At 41.5% G+C, this 14684-nt stretch overlaps 1 protein-coding gene across 1 annotated transcript in view; it reads right to left on the bottom strand.

Moving 5' to 3' along the window:
* LOC122552147 overlaps window positions 1-10179 on the bottom strand; it is a 36836-nt gene extending 26657 nt beyond the window's left edge. The window contains exon 1 of the mRNA XM_043694648.1: window positions 10104-10179. The gene's annotated coding sequence lies outside the window, so the exon portion shown is untranslated. The remainder of the gene's footprint in view (window positions 1-10103) is intronic.
* Between the last annotated feature and the right edge of the window lie 4505 nt (window positions 10180-14684).

Raw genomic sequence — 14684 nt, 5'->3', positions numbered from 1 at the left:
TCAGACCCTGAAGAGTCAGGCGAGGCAATGTCATTCGAAAATGTTGTCGATAGATCCTTGTGTCTTTGAGTTGGTACTCTTTCTGCAATAGGGAGAAAGGATGGTGGCATATGAGCTTACAGGTGATGCATCGTGTACTGTTTTGAAAGGTTACATAATCATTAGATAATGCATCTACTTCGCAAAAGAACTCACTCCATACTTGCACTGCATGTCTAAATAAAATACTCTTCGTGGGGTCGGATGATAAAATCAGAGCAGTGCCAAACCCGAAGTCATCACAAGAGCACAGGTGTCATAAAATTGACAAGAAATTCCCAGAACCACGTCAATGCCGACACGGAGAAATGTTTGATGGATGAGAAAGAAGAGAGTTAATCGGGCTAAACAAGTGCATAAGATAACTCTGGCGGGTAACATTAAGGGGAGTATACACAGATTCTATGAATATATCAAAATAAAATGAATTCTGGGTAAGGAGTTGGTGGACGAAGGTGGCAATTGTTGCTTTAACTGAAGCACATTGGCAAAACGCTGAAACATTACTTTACAAATGTATTTTTTTTCACCAGGAGGACAATACAAGCACAAAATGTCGGAATATATGTTAAGAGGCGAGGAGGTATGGGAGGACTTTTTAAAAAATTGAACAGTGGTCAAATATTCAGTTTTTAACAATAGGGTTGCTCAGGAAGTTAATTCGAATTGCCTGAGCCAAATTTTCCATTTGAGATCGTGTCGTAGAGAGGATGAAAGAAGATTCGAGAACGACTAACGCCAAAACTTCCATTCGACAATAATCTCGTAAACAAATACTAGGGAGCAATTGACCAGTAAACCTCATGTAATTATTAGGAAGGCTTTTGAAGAAAGAACAAGTGAAGCATAAAATGAATTTTCATTTGGCGAACCAAACATTGAAAGGGTATTCACTGCCACTTTGCCAAAGGGAGATGTTATAAAAAATGCCTACAGGAATATTTCTACGAGGTAACAAAATGCTTGTTATTTTATATAATTTATAATAATTTCTACAATAACTTTCACAAGATCCAACATGGGAAACTTAGGTAAAAATGTAAAAACGCGGCAAATTTAACAGATAGGTTCCACGATTTTCAGAATGATGGGAGAAAGGTGGTCTGATGTTGAATTGACAGCAGTGTGTACCACAGTGATCATTGCTGGTTCACTTATTTTTCATATTCTTAAGTAAAATAGATTTGTACCTTCAAATTTGAATGTGTGAGCACTGAGGAGCTTTATTAAATTATGATGATACAAAGATTGGCCAATTAAGTACATTGAGGAACACGTTATTCAGTGACACATGGATACAAATACTTTGCCAGGTCGACGGTTGTGTGCCAGATGAAATGTAAAACTGACATATGTGTGATGGTCCAATTTACAAGAAGGAAGAATACGTGTCACAACGTAATGAATGATTGGACATTCGGAATCAAAGAAGAAAAGAAGTGTCTTGCAGTATGTGGACCCAGATTCCTGAATGTGTCAAGACAGGTTGACGAGAAAATTAAAGAAGCACATTGGTTAATTCAATTTCCCAGATGCTCTTTCGCTCATAAATGCATGGAGATAAGATTTCAGATGCAAATGACTGTGTTTCAGTCACTGTTGGAGCACTGTGAGCATACTGGACAATGCACGACAGAAAGATTTGATTGCTCTGGAGTCGGTGCACAGAATATTTTCCACAAAGGTGCCTTGAATAGAGCTATATAGAAAGTTTGGATACGCTGGAGTTGTTCCCTTTGGAGAGGAAGGTGCTGAATTAGTCGTGACAGCGTGGTTGAGATAAGAGAGGGCTTCGACAAGCTGAAAAAAAGACAACCTCTTTCCCTTCATAGAAAATAATGTAACAAATGACGCAACTGTCAAGTGCAAAGTAAAGGCTGAGGAGATTTTTGGAGTTAAAGCATATGGACAGAAGCAATATTGGGATTTGAAATACATTGGCTGGGAGTTTTTCTGCTCATCAACATCTGAACTGGTAAAATGCAGTGAACCAGCATTTGAAGTGTCATAATATTCAAGACTACGGGTTTATTTGGAGGACTGGAGAATTATGAAGGTGGTGATATGCCATTATTCAAATTACCTCTGCGGTCGGACTGGAATCTTTTACTCTGTGTTTTCTCTCCTGCATCATTGCATTCAACTCACTCTTTCGCTTCATCCCGATCACCTCAGTCATTACATTACTCACGAAATCCCATTTTTGTCAAATGTGACTTCTCAGTTCCCAGTTCACGATTTCGACTCAGTTAATACACTGATTCCCACTTCCACCAGTCATGAGGTCGTACCCGCTCAGTCAAGACATCCTGCTGTCTGATTTACTGAATTCCATTCACCTTCATCACGGTCTTCTAACCTTGTCGGTCAACACATCAAATTCTCCTCCAAAATTCAATCTCACTTCCTTAAGGCACTCACTTCATCACTCCTCCCATGCCAGTCACAACATCCCACATCTTCAAACACTGTGTTATATTCCCATCAGTAACAATATCCCAGTCCAAGCATGCACAGTATTCTGTTACCGTTAGTATAAGCATTACCCTCCATTCGGGGACTATATTCCATTCCTTTCATTGACAACATCCCACTCCCGTCACGCGCTTTATTCTACTCCAGTCTTTAACTGGGCTGGAGTATTTTGCCGCTCGACCATCACGCACTCTTTCACACTTGGATGAGTTACACATCCTTCTCGTATCAGTCTGCCGATTCATTTTTCCTCACTTCAGCATCCGCCAAGTTCTACTCTATCTCAGATGTTCATCTGAACTGCTCAGAATTACACTTGGAATTTGCGATTTTTGGGACTTTTTGTATATCAGGTTGAAGTTCAGGTTGCAGTTTGCGCCCTGCGCTGGTAGGTTTGTGACCAGCTGGTTCATTACCACACGGCTTAACATAATCAGTGAGCCTCTGTTGAAGCACTGTCTTCTGTCCTGCTTTTTCTTTACGTGTCTTGGTCTGTTAAAGTGGGTGATATCATTTCCGGTTCTTTCCGAAGAGGTTGGTATATAGGATTACTACAGATGTGCTTATTGATGGAGTTTCGGTTTGAATGCCAGGGATCGCAGAATTCACGTGCGTGTTTACATTTGGCTGTCCGAGGATGGATGTGATATTGATGTCGTGTATTTCTTTATCCATGTGTTAAGATACTAGTTATAGATGATCATGTCTTTTAATGACTAGTAGGTGTTTGTGTATCCAGGAGGCTAGATTTCTTCCTGGCTGAAGGGTGTAGTGTTTGATGTCGCCCTTGCAGGGCATTTTGTAAATGACACTCGAATTAGGGTTTGGTCGTAAAGTGTCCTTTAGGTTCATCAGTAGCAGTTTCATTCCATTGGTAGATTTGTGGGCTACCAACACTGAATCGGACAAACAAGCAGGAAAATAGCCATCAGGATAAACGAACACCAACTAGGTATCAACATTCATGACCAGCTATCACAACGATCCTTCCACACAGACGAAGAAGGACACCACTTTGATTGTGACAGCACATCTATTTTCGGACAGACGAAACAAAGACAGGCACGGGAATTCCAAAAGGCCTGGCATTCAAACAGGAACTCCACCAATAAAAACATCGATTTCGACCCCATTTACCAACCTCTGAGAAAAAAGAAACAATAGTTATGTCACCCACCTAACAGACCAAGAAAATAAACAGAAATTGGGACAGAACACCATTAGTTGAACGAAGGCTCACATTTGACGAAACGTTAGAGAAAAAAATAATAAAACACAGAACATCGATCAATGGAGTGAGAACAGGCCATTCGGCCCTCGATGTTGCGCCAAACTATGAACTAGTCTAAACCCATCCTGACACTACCCCATCATCATCCATGTGCTTATAGTTACGTTTGAATCTCACTAATGTTGGTGAGTTCACTACATTGGCAGGCAGGGGATTCCATGCCCTTAACACTCTGTGAGTGAAGAAATTGCCTCTGACTTCTGTCTTAAATTTATTACGCATCAATTTGTAGCTATGACCCCTCGTTCAAGTTGATGGCATCATCACTGGAATAAAAGACTTTCATGTCAACCCATTCTAATCCTCTGATCGTCTTGTTTGCCTCTATCAAATCCCCTCTTGACCTTTTCCTTTCCAATGAGAATACAATTAAAGTCTCTCAGCCTTTCCTCATAAGGCCTTCCCTCCAGACTACGCAACATCCTGGTAAATCTCCTCTGCATCTTATCCAATGTTTCCACATCCTTCCTGTAATGGGGGGACCAGAACTCTGCACAATATTCCAAGTGCGGCCACACTTGCGTTTTGCATAATTGCAGCTTGACATTACGGCTCCGGAACACAATCCCTCTACCGATGAAACATACCATAATGCATGCCTTCTTAATAGCACAACCTGGCTGGCAATTTTCAGTGAACTATGTACATGGACTCCAAGATCCATCTGCGCATCCACACTGCCAAGAATCTTTCCATTGACCCAGTATTCGGTCTTCCTGTTATTCTTCTCAAAGTGAATCTCCTCACATTTATCAACATTCTACTCCATTCGTCACCTCTTAGCCCAATTCTGCAGTTCATGCAAGTCGTCCTGAAACCTGCAACATTATTCTAAACTATCCACTACTCCAACGACATTAAAGTCATCTGCAAATTTACTAACACATTCGCCTACCCCTGCACCCAACTCTATTACAAAAACTACAAACAGCAGTGGTTCTAAAACAGATTGTTGTGGCACACCATTAGGAAGCTGACGCCAGTCTGAATATTTTCCATCAATCACCAATTGCTGCTTTCTTGCAGAAAGCCAATTTCCAATCAAAACTGCGAAATTAATCTCAATTCCATACTCTGCATTGTCTCCAACTGCCCAGCATGTGGAAACTTATCAAAGGCTTTCCTCAGGTCCATGTATACCATGTCAACTGCCCTTCCCTCATCGACATGCTTGGTTAACTTCTCAAAAAAAACTCAATGAGGTCGGTGAGACTTGCGCTGCCTTTGATGAAACCATGTTGACGAGCTGCAATCCGATCACGACAGAGCCCACACACAACTTCCCACTTCTATCTTTCAATGGCGCGATCACGATTCTAGTCATCCTTTTCTTCCTCACATAATTGTAGAAAGCTTCATTGTTCTCCTTTATTTTGCCTGATAAAGACTGCTCATGTCTTCTCTTTGATCTTCTGAACTCTCTCTTTAAATCCTACCTAGCAAATTTGCAACTTTCCGTCGTCTGACCTGAACCATGTCGCCTCATGGTCACATAAGCCTCCTTCTTCCGCTTAACAAGCGATGCAATTCCTTTAGTAAACCACAGTTCCCTGATGTTATCACTTCGCCCGTGCCTGGCTGGGATATATGTATTAAGGAAATGCAATATCTGTTCCCTAAACCAGCTCCACATTTCGAATATCTCTATCCCTGTATTTTGCTACCCCTTTCTTTGCATCCGACGTCTTGCCTCATCCTATTATAATTGCCCTTCCACCATCTGTATCATGCCTGTGGCATGTTCTATCCATCTTCGTCTCTGAACTAATCGAAACCGAAGTATGGTCGGTTTCCAAAGTACTCACCTGATACTAAATCAAACACCTGGCCTGGTCCAATACCAAGTATTCGACCCACTGTTGCCGTCACTCTTATCGACCCTTCGACATACTGTGTCAGGAAACCTGCCTGCACACATTGTACGAAAACTAATCCATCCGACATCCTCGAAATATAGCATTTCTCATGAATGCTGTGGGATTTAAAGCCCCCCATAATGACCACGCTGTACATTTCACTTCTACCCAGAATCGTTTTGCCGAAACTCTACTCCATATTAGGTGCGGCACGGTGGCTCAGTGGTTAACACTGCTGCCTCCCAGCACCAGGATCCCAGGTTCAATTACAGCCTCGGGTGACTGTCTGAGTGGAGTTTGCGCATTTTACCTGTGTCTGCGTGGGTTTCCTCCGGGTGCTCAGGTTTCCTCCCACAGTACAAAGATGTGGAGGTCAGGTGAATTTGCAATGCTAACTTGCCCAATGTGTTAGGTCAATTATCAGAGGGGAATGGGTCTTTCTGGGTTACTCTTCTGAGGGTCGGTGTGGACTGGTTCGACCGAAGTGCCTGTTTCCACACTATCGGGAATCTAATCTAATCCCTGGAAATCTGCGGAGGCCTATAAATAACCTCCTAGCAGTGTAACCTCTCCTCTCTTGTTTCTCACCACAGCCCATGCTCTCTCAATAGACGAGTCCTCGTTAGAAGTTCTTTCGACTACCATTATACTTGTCTTGACTAACAAGGCCACACTTCCCACACACCCTATTTTACCTCCTTCCCTGTTCTGAATGGAAGATCTAAACCCTGGAACCTACAACCTCCATTCCACCCCCTGCTCTATCCACGAATAGCCACAGCATTGAAGTCCCAGGGACCTATCCATGCTGCAAGCTCACCGTACTTATTTCGGATACTTATGGCTTTGAAGAAGACTCACTTCAAACCAATATGCTACCTGCCAGCCCATTCCTGTGACCACGAAATCCTGTCCATGTCCTCCCTACTCTCATCCTTCTGTGCATTGGAACTACACCTCAGGTTCCCATTCTCCTGGTGAGTTAGTTTAACCCCATCCGAATAGCACCAGCAGATTTTCAATCCAGTATATGTAGACCCACCAGCTCAGCGAGCAAACTTACAACCGGACACTTGGTCTCTTCTGTATTCTGTACGCTCCCATGGAAGTAGAGAGTGAGTGACATGGAGAGCACTTATGTTTTCCAGAAATTAGGGACAGGACCACATAGTATCTCATCTCATTTTTGCTTACCGAATAAGGAGTGCTTGTAACATTCTAACGGACTCGCGTGAAATCTCAGAACCACACTGTGGGTGGTAAATTACTTATGACGTACCTGCAGAATATCCAGCATTACAGAATTGTGTCGGCTTCAACTCATACACAAAGAATGTGGAACATTTCTTGATGATGATGTCTTGGCTGGAGGAGCAGTTATTATTATTCCAATTAAAACAGATAGTCCTGGTTACCTCCCCTTCACTCACGGAGGGATGGCGACCTGCAATTCCTTTTGTTTTAATCGGAAATGATTAAAAGATAAAATGAACAGTGCGTAATGGAGAATTAAATATGGTAGATAAATAGGTGGTTATACCATTTAACCAGCCTGTACTCCTTGTGCAGCAGTGATCAATTGGGATAGCATTCTCTGGCATCATCCATTCACCAGAACTGAAATAAAAATTACAGAGTCAGCTCCTGATCTGATCACATATATTACCTGACTGGTAAAATGTCCGAGACTTCCACAATCTGTGCCCCTTTCGAAAACATGCACTCTGAATGAAATATTTCCCTCCAGCCCGAATATATACTGTTAGCCCTTGGCTCAGGTTCAGGTATTTGCATAGAAAGTGGACATTCTATCCACTGTTTTTTTTTTCAATTATTCACACATACACGAACTTTCAAGCATGATCTATAGATATCCTCTCATCAACATTAAACTATCCTGGTTTATCCTCAATGTTTTACGATCTTTATTCCAGTAAGCACGTAACAAAAGTTGAAGTCAATACCCGTCCCTGTGGTCGTGAGCTGAACATTCAAATTATTCTCTTGATAGAGGAGTCTGTTCAGAATTCTCCATTAGATTCATGATTAACCCTCACAGCGATTGCCTCATTAATGCTTGGTTGAATCACTTTCAAAGAGAACACAGTTCTCTTCGTGTAAATTAATGAAAGACCGTGAATACCAGAGTAGGTGCCCCGCGTTTGCATAACCAGAATAACATCAAGACCAAAACAAAATGTTGTGCTCCTAATGCGGAGCACCAAACTGTGGACTGTGCTCTTTCTGTAAATTAACTGATGGCTATGGAGACAGGAAATGTGTGCTGCATTTCAATTGTGGTGTGATAAATGTTTAAAACAGAGTTACACATGATTATGAACGAGTTTGCTTTTAATTTTATAAAAATATCACGAATCCTTCCCTAAAATACATTTATGTTTCTCTCTTTGCGAAACATGATGTTTTCAGTTTCAACAATGAGGGAGATAAGTTTAGTTTTCCGGAATTACAGATGTTTTTGTTTCACTCCCCCCCTCATAGCTTTACACTGGTGCCGAGGACAATGAAACCATTGACAGTGCAAACAGTGAGCCATCACCCCGCCTTTTACAATTATACTAACGTTCCAAGAAAGCTCACTCTTTACCTATTAAAGATGTACCATCCCTGTTGGAGATTGTTACCACACTCATCTCGGTGTAAGCATTCTTTTATACTCAATTTTCTGCTCCTCCTGGTCGGGTCCAAGACTGTGTGGTTCACACATGGATCAGCGATTTTGCTGTTTGGGACTGAGGGTCACAAAAAAAAAACTGTTTAATATTATGTTGTAAAGAACAGTGAATTTGACATAGCAACATGAGCTGCCAGAAGCATCAAAACTATAATTGATATTAGCAGGGACGAGTGACACAGTAATCTGGAACGACTGAAGTTCCAATTGTAGTCATTTGCGAAGTAGAGGTTGAGTGCAGTTTTGAACAAAAACATTGAAAGTCACGAGTGGTTTTGACAGTGTCGATTACGAGAGAAAATGATCGTATTGACAGAAATATTGAAAACAAGAATGAAGTGGGAGACACGGTCGCACAGTAGTTAGCACTGCTGCTTCACAGCACCTGAGACCCGGGTTCAATTCCCGCCACAGGCGACTCCTTGTGTGGAGTTTGCACATTCTCCCTGTGTCTGCGTGGGTTTCCTCCGGGTGCACCGGTTTCCTCCCACAATCCAAAAATGGGCAGGTTAGGTGAATTGCCGTAGTGTTAGGTAAAGGGGTAAATGGAGGCGAATGGGTCTGGGTGGGTGACGCTTCGTCGGGTCGGTGTGGACTTGTTGGGCCGAAGGGCCTGTTTCCACACTGTAACTAATCTAATCTAAAAATCTAATCAGTTGCTTGAGTCATTGAGTCATAGAGATTACAGCACCGAAACAGACCCTCCAGTCCAACCCGTCGATGTCGACCAGTTACCCCAACCCAATCTAGTCCCATTTCCCAGCACATATTCCTACCCAGCACAAAAGATTCCTACTCATATACACATTCAAATACCTTTTAAATTTTGCAATTGCAATTGCACCAGATTCCACGACTTCCTCTGGCTGCTATTTACATACACGTACCGCCCCCTGTGTGAAACGCTGCCCCTTAGGTCCCTTTTATAACTTCCCCCGCTCACTCTAAGCCTCTGCTCTCTCGTTGTGGACTCCCCCAACCCAGGAAAAAAGACGTTGTCAATTTATCCTCTCCATGCTTCTCAGAATTCTATTAACCTCTATAAGGTAAATTAATGATATTCTGAAATGCAGATACATTGTTCTCCGCAGCTATTGGTATCAGGAACGTTTGCCGAAGAGTCTAATGGGGACAGTGGCAATCTGCTCTATGAGATGGAATTGGATGCATATCGGAACAGGTGAGGTGAAGGGTGATGAAGTGATTGCAGAAAATTGGTTCTTGGCAAAGGACACATTCTGAGACACAGCAGAGTCACGACATGCCAGTTGGCTTCCTGTTCTTCTTAAGCATTTCGCTGGAATCTAGTGTAGTGTAATGGATACTGTAGTGCTCTTTCCGAAATAATTATAAATTTTATGCTAATTGTTAATAACAAGGGAGACAATTTGACAATTTGCCCATTCAGTATATTACATAATTGTTTCTTTTTTTCCGTAAGATTAACTCCTATCAGCACTGAAAATACAAAAGGTATTTTAATACGATCACAAATGCACCATGGGTTATGTTTATGCGTGATTAAAACAATTAAACAGAGTGAAGTTTGAATGAATGTTCAGGAACTTACACATCAAAACGAGAACCAGCAGTAGAGTCCTCATGCAACGGTGTGATAATCTGTAAATGGGAACAGAGAATTACTATTAGAAAGTGTCAATGAAGAGCGACATTATGGGAGATTAATTAAAGATTGGTCGTCCTTGAATACGAATTACTATGAGTGGGTGGCTTCAACCCATCTTACATTCACTGGGGCAACTGCAGGAAAAATGAGATGTACGTCTGTGTTCCACCGGAACAACCACAGACAGGGTGCGATCGAACTCTCTCCATTATTTTTATCATCAACAGAATAAGAAGCACCTCTCTCACATTTGAGCATCTATCTGTTCACGTCCTTACAACTTCCATCTCATGTGTACACGTAACAGTTACTGCAAGGTAATTGTGGTCCGAACATCACAATTACCAGAACCTCAACTGACTTGAATGCTATGTTCTAAACAATGAACCAGCTCCATTTACTGTTTCATTACATGGTAATCTTTGAGAACAACTCCAATTGCAAAGACTTCAATCGGTAGAGAATAAGCAGTTCTCCCATCACCGAAACAAGTGAATATAAGTGACAGCTTTATGAGCTTGTTAGCGTGTTCCTTTAGTTCATTCCCGCTTACCTGTCTCTTTTGAAGTCAGTTTCGCTGAATTCCAGTTCAGCTGCTACCTTTTTAGTCCCATCAAACTTCTGCTATGCATTGTGCCAGTTGCACAACAACTCACACTACATCCTCAGAAGACTCTGAACAAAGTGCTGGTTGGCTACATAAGCAATGATTTAAATTGTGGCAACTTCAATGCAAATTAAATATTTTTTATGAAATGGCATACAGAAAGAGAACAATGACAAATCTTTCCTGGCGTTGGAACGTGTTGTTTGGTTGTACTTGATCCTAATGTCCGCTTCATTTGACGACCGCCACACATCCACACCCTCACACAAATGATGCAGGAATATTAGAATTGGCAGAGTACATGACCATGCTGTTGCCAGCACCGTCCAGCCTTCCTGAATTTGCATGGCCGCGAATCTGGCACTTGTAACGGCCAGTACATCGGGCAGCAGACTTGAGTACTTGCTGCGTTTGGGATACTAGGGGCCTGACGGTGTAAAATAGTGCCAGAGAGCGTGTCCGTTTCAAGACATTTCAAATTTTCAGAAAATACATTACCACCCGGGTATATATTAATTTCAGGATGGTATACATTTCAGGCTTTGTTCTCGACTCAGACTCTGTGTAAGTTTTAGCGCCTGTCTGTAATAGGGTCGTTATCATTTTTGCAGTTTCTATTAAGTGCAAGTTGTGCTTTAGTTGAAAAGACTGCATTGTCTTCAGGCTTTGTATCAATTTCAGAGCCGGGAATAATTCTGAATATGTGTCGGTTCAGGGTCTGTAATATTTTTACAGGGTCTACATTTGTTTCTGAACGTGCATCAAATTCAGAGACGTATTACTTTCTGATCTGTAAGTATTTCAGTGTCTGCATTTGGATGTGTAATTGATTAAAATGTGCATCAGCGTAAGGGGCTGTTTTCTCGTTTAATGTCTAAATTTGATTCAAGTACCATATCAGTTTCACGGTCTGTTTTCCATACAAGGCTTTTAAAGTGTTTATTATTTTCAATGTATGTATCAGTTTCAGTTATACGGTCGGCATTACTTTCATGGACTGCATCATTGCAGGGTTTACATCACTTTCAATTTTTGAAGAAGTTTCTGTTTTAGGGTGTGTATTAGTTTCGAGACCTGTGTCACTTACGTTGCAATTTTCAGTCGCGATTCGATTCAGTAGGAGTATTAGGTTCAGTTTTTTTAATAGTGTCAGCATCAGTAATAATTTCAAGGTCGATATCAGTTTCAGATTTTGTTTTCGATTAAGGCTATTCATTAATTTCAGGCACTGTATGCCTTTCAGGTTTAGCATTCGTTTAAGGATCTGCATTACTTTCAGGTTATATGTCCATTTCATAGTCCATATCAATTTCACTATGTTTTCGACTCGTCTGCATTGGCTCCTGACGAGTGATCAGTATTACTTTACAATACGCTCAGGTAATGTGCTGTCAATTTAGCCTCACTCCTCGAACCACTCCACGTCTAAAAAACAATTTGGAATTTCTTCGTTTGGTACACAGCAAGTTTGCATTTAAATATAATCACAACTTAACGAGGCTTTGTGTTTCCATTGGTACTCAATGCAGAGCAGTCCGTCTGTTGGACTTTGCCTACTTTTCTGGAGTTTCACAATCTTACATGTTCTGAAAAAAGCAGGTTCTCCAGCAGCCCATTCACTCTCTGCATTTATTTGCATTTCATTTGCATTTCTTGCCGCATGTGTTTTATGCAGTCCTTTATTCCCGAATAACATGTCAAATCACAATTCCTCTCAATATTATGCAATCAAAAATAAACCAAATCCCAGTATTTACGGAGAATGCCAATCATTAAATCCTGAGCTCCCTGCTCAACAGACATCGACCTTCTTTCTTTCCCTTGCTTTCCGAGTGTTTATTGTTTTCAGTGTTTCAATTTTAGAATCTGTATCACATTCATGAAGTGCAACTTTACAAGATTTTCATTACTTTCAGCTGCTGTCTTATTTTCTGTTTTGGGGCCGGCGTTAGTTTCAAGAAATGTGTCACTGACTGTCGTTTCAACAGTATTTATTAAATGTAGGAGATTTGTTCGTTTCAGCAAAAGTTTCATTTACAATATTAGGCAGATACTTTTCAAATTTCGCATTAAATTAAGAACAAACATTAGTTTAAGGGAATCTATTCATTTCAGTGTGTACACAAATTTCACTGTCTGATCCCAGTCTGTATACTTTCACAGTCTCTTTTAGATTCAGAGACAGTTTAAGTTTAAGAATGTGTGTCAGTATGAGGGTCACCCCAAGTTCAGGAAATGCGCTTTCAATGTAGCCTGGGTCCTCTACACTCCACCCCTGAAGTGCAATTTAACCTTCCAATAATTCTTTGTTGGTGACATAGTGAGTTTATATTTAAATAAAATGACCGTTTCACAACGCATTGTATTCCCAGTGTTACTCAGTGCCAAGCAATCAGTATGTTGATTTTTGCCTTCTGTTCAGGAGTTCCACAATTTTAGACGTTCTGAACAAATAGATAATCTACGAGATCTACTGGATAGTAATAACAGGATAGGACAGAGTCAGCATGGATTTATGCAGGGGAAATCATGCTTGACTAATCTTCTTCAATTTTTTGAGGATGTAACTCTGAAGTTGGACGAGGGAAATCCAGTAGATGTATTGTACCTGAACTTTCAGAAAGCTTTTGATAAAGTCCCACACAGGAGGTTAGTGAGTAAAATTAGGGCGCATGGTATTGGGGGCAAAGTACTAGATTGGATTGAAAATTGGCTGGCTAATAGGAAACAAAGGGTAGTGATAAACGGCTCCATTTCGGAATGACAGGCAGTGACCAGTGGGGTACCGCAGGGATCAGTGGTCGGACCGCAGCTTTTTACAATATATGTTAATGATATAGAAGATGGTATCAGCAATAACATTAGCAAATTTGCTGATGATACAAAACTGGACGGCAGGGTGAAATGTGATGAGGATGTTAAGAGATTACAGGGTGACCTGGACAAGTTAGGTGAGTGGGCAGATGCATGGCAGATGCAGTTTAATGTGGATAAATGTATGGTTATCCACTTTGGTGGCAAGAACAGGAGGGCAGAGTACTACCTCAATGGAATCAATTTATGTAAAGGGTCAGTACTGAGAAATCTGGGTGTTCTTGTACACCAGTCAATGAAGGCAAGCATGCAGGTACAGCAGGTAGTGAAGAAGGCTAATAGCATGCTGGCCTTCATAACAAGAGGAATTGAGTATAGAAGCAAAGAGGTGCTGCTGGAGCTGTACAGGGCCCTGGTGAGACCACACCTGGAGTACTGTGTGCAGTTCTGGTCTCCAAATTTGAGAAAAGACATTCTGGCTATTGAGGGAGTGCAGCGTAGATTCACGAGTTCAATTCCTGGAATGGCAGGATTACCTTACACTGAAAGACTGAAGCGACTGGGCTTGTATACCCTTGAGTTTCTAAGACTGAGAGGGGATCTGATTGAGACGTGTAAGATGATGGAAGGATTGGACACTCTGGCAGTAGGAAACATATTTCCACTGATGGGTGAGTGCCAAACCAGAGGACACAGCTTAGAAATACGGGGTAGACCATTTTTGACAGAGCTCAGGAGAAACTTCTTCATCCAGAGAGTGGTGGCTGTGTGGAATGCTCTGCCCCAGAGGGCAGTGGAGGCCCACTCTCTGGATTCATTGAAGAAAGAGTTGGATAGAGCTCTCAAAGATAGTGGAATCAAGGGTGATGGAGATAAGGCAGGAACAGGATACTGATTAGGAATGATCAGCCATGATTAAATGGCGGTGCAGGCTCGAAGGGCTGAATGGCCTACTCCTGCACCTATTGTCTATTGTCTATTGTATATCTTTCACTTTCATGTATTTTACTCGAATGTGTTCTTGAACGTGTTTTGTAAAATCCCTTAGTTCTGAATTCCATATCAATAGGCAATTGTTCTTGTTCTCTCAATATTCTGCCAAGATAAGAAAAGTAAATGCAATATTTACAGAGCAAGTATGTGGGGAAATCCTGAGCTCCTCCATCAACGAAGATCGACTTTCTTCCTTTTGCCATTCCACATTCTACTTCTGCCAGTTTTGACAACTCAACAAAAAGAAGAATTAGTGAGCCTGCTACAGTTGTCGCATAATCTCTGAC

The sequence above is a fragment of the Chiloscyllium plagiosum genome, chromosome 8 (genome assembly GCF_004010195.1).
Source record: "Chiloscyllium plagiosum isolate BGI_BamShark_2017 chromosome 8, ASM401019v2, whole genome shotgun sequence".
Taxonomy (NCBI): Eukaryota; Metazoa; Chordata; class Chondrichthyes; order Orectolobiformes; family Hemiscylliidae; genus Chiloscyllium; species Chiloscyllium plagiosum.
Note: the sequence above shows the minus strand (reverse complement) of the source record. Positions and strands in the feature narration are given on the sequence as shown.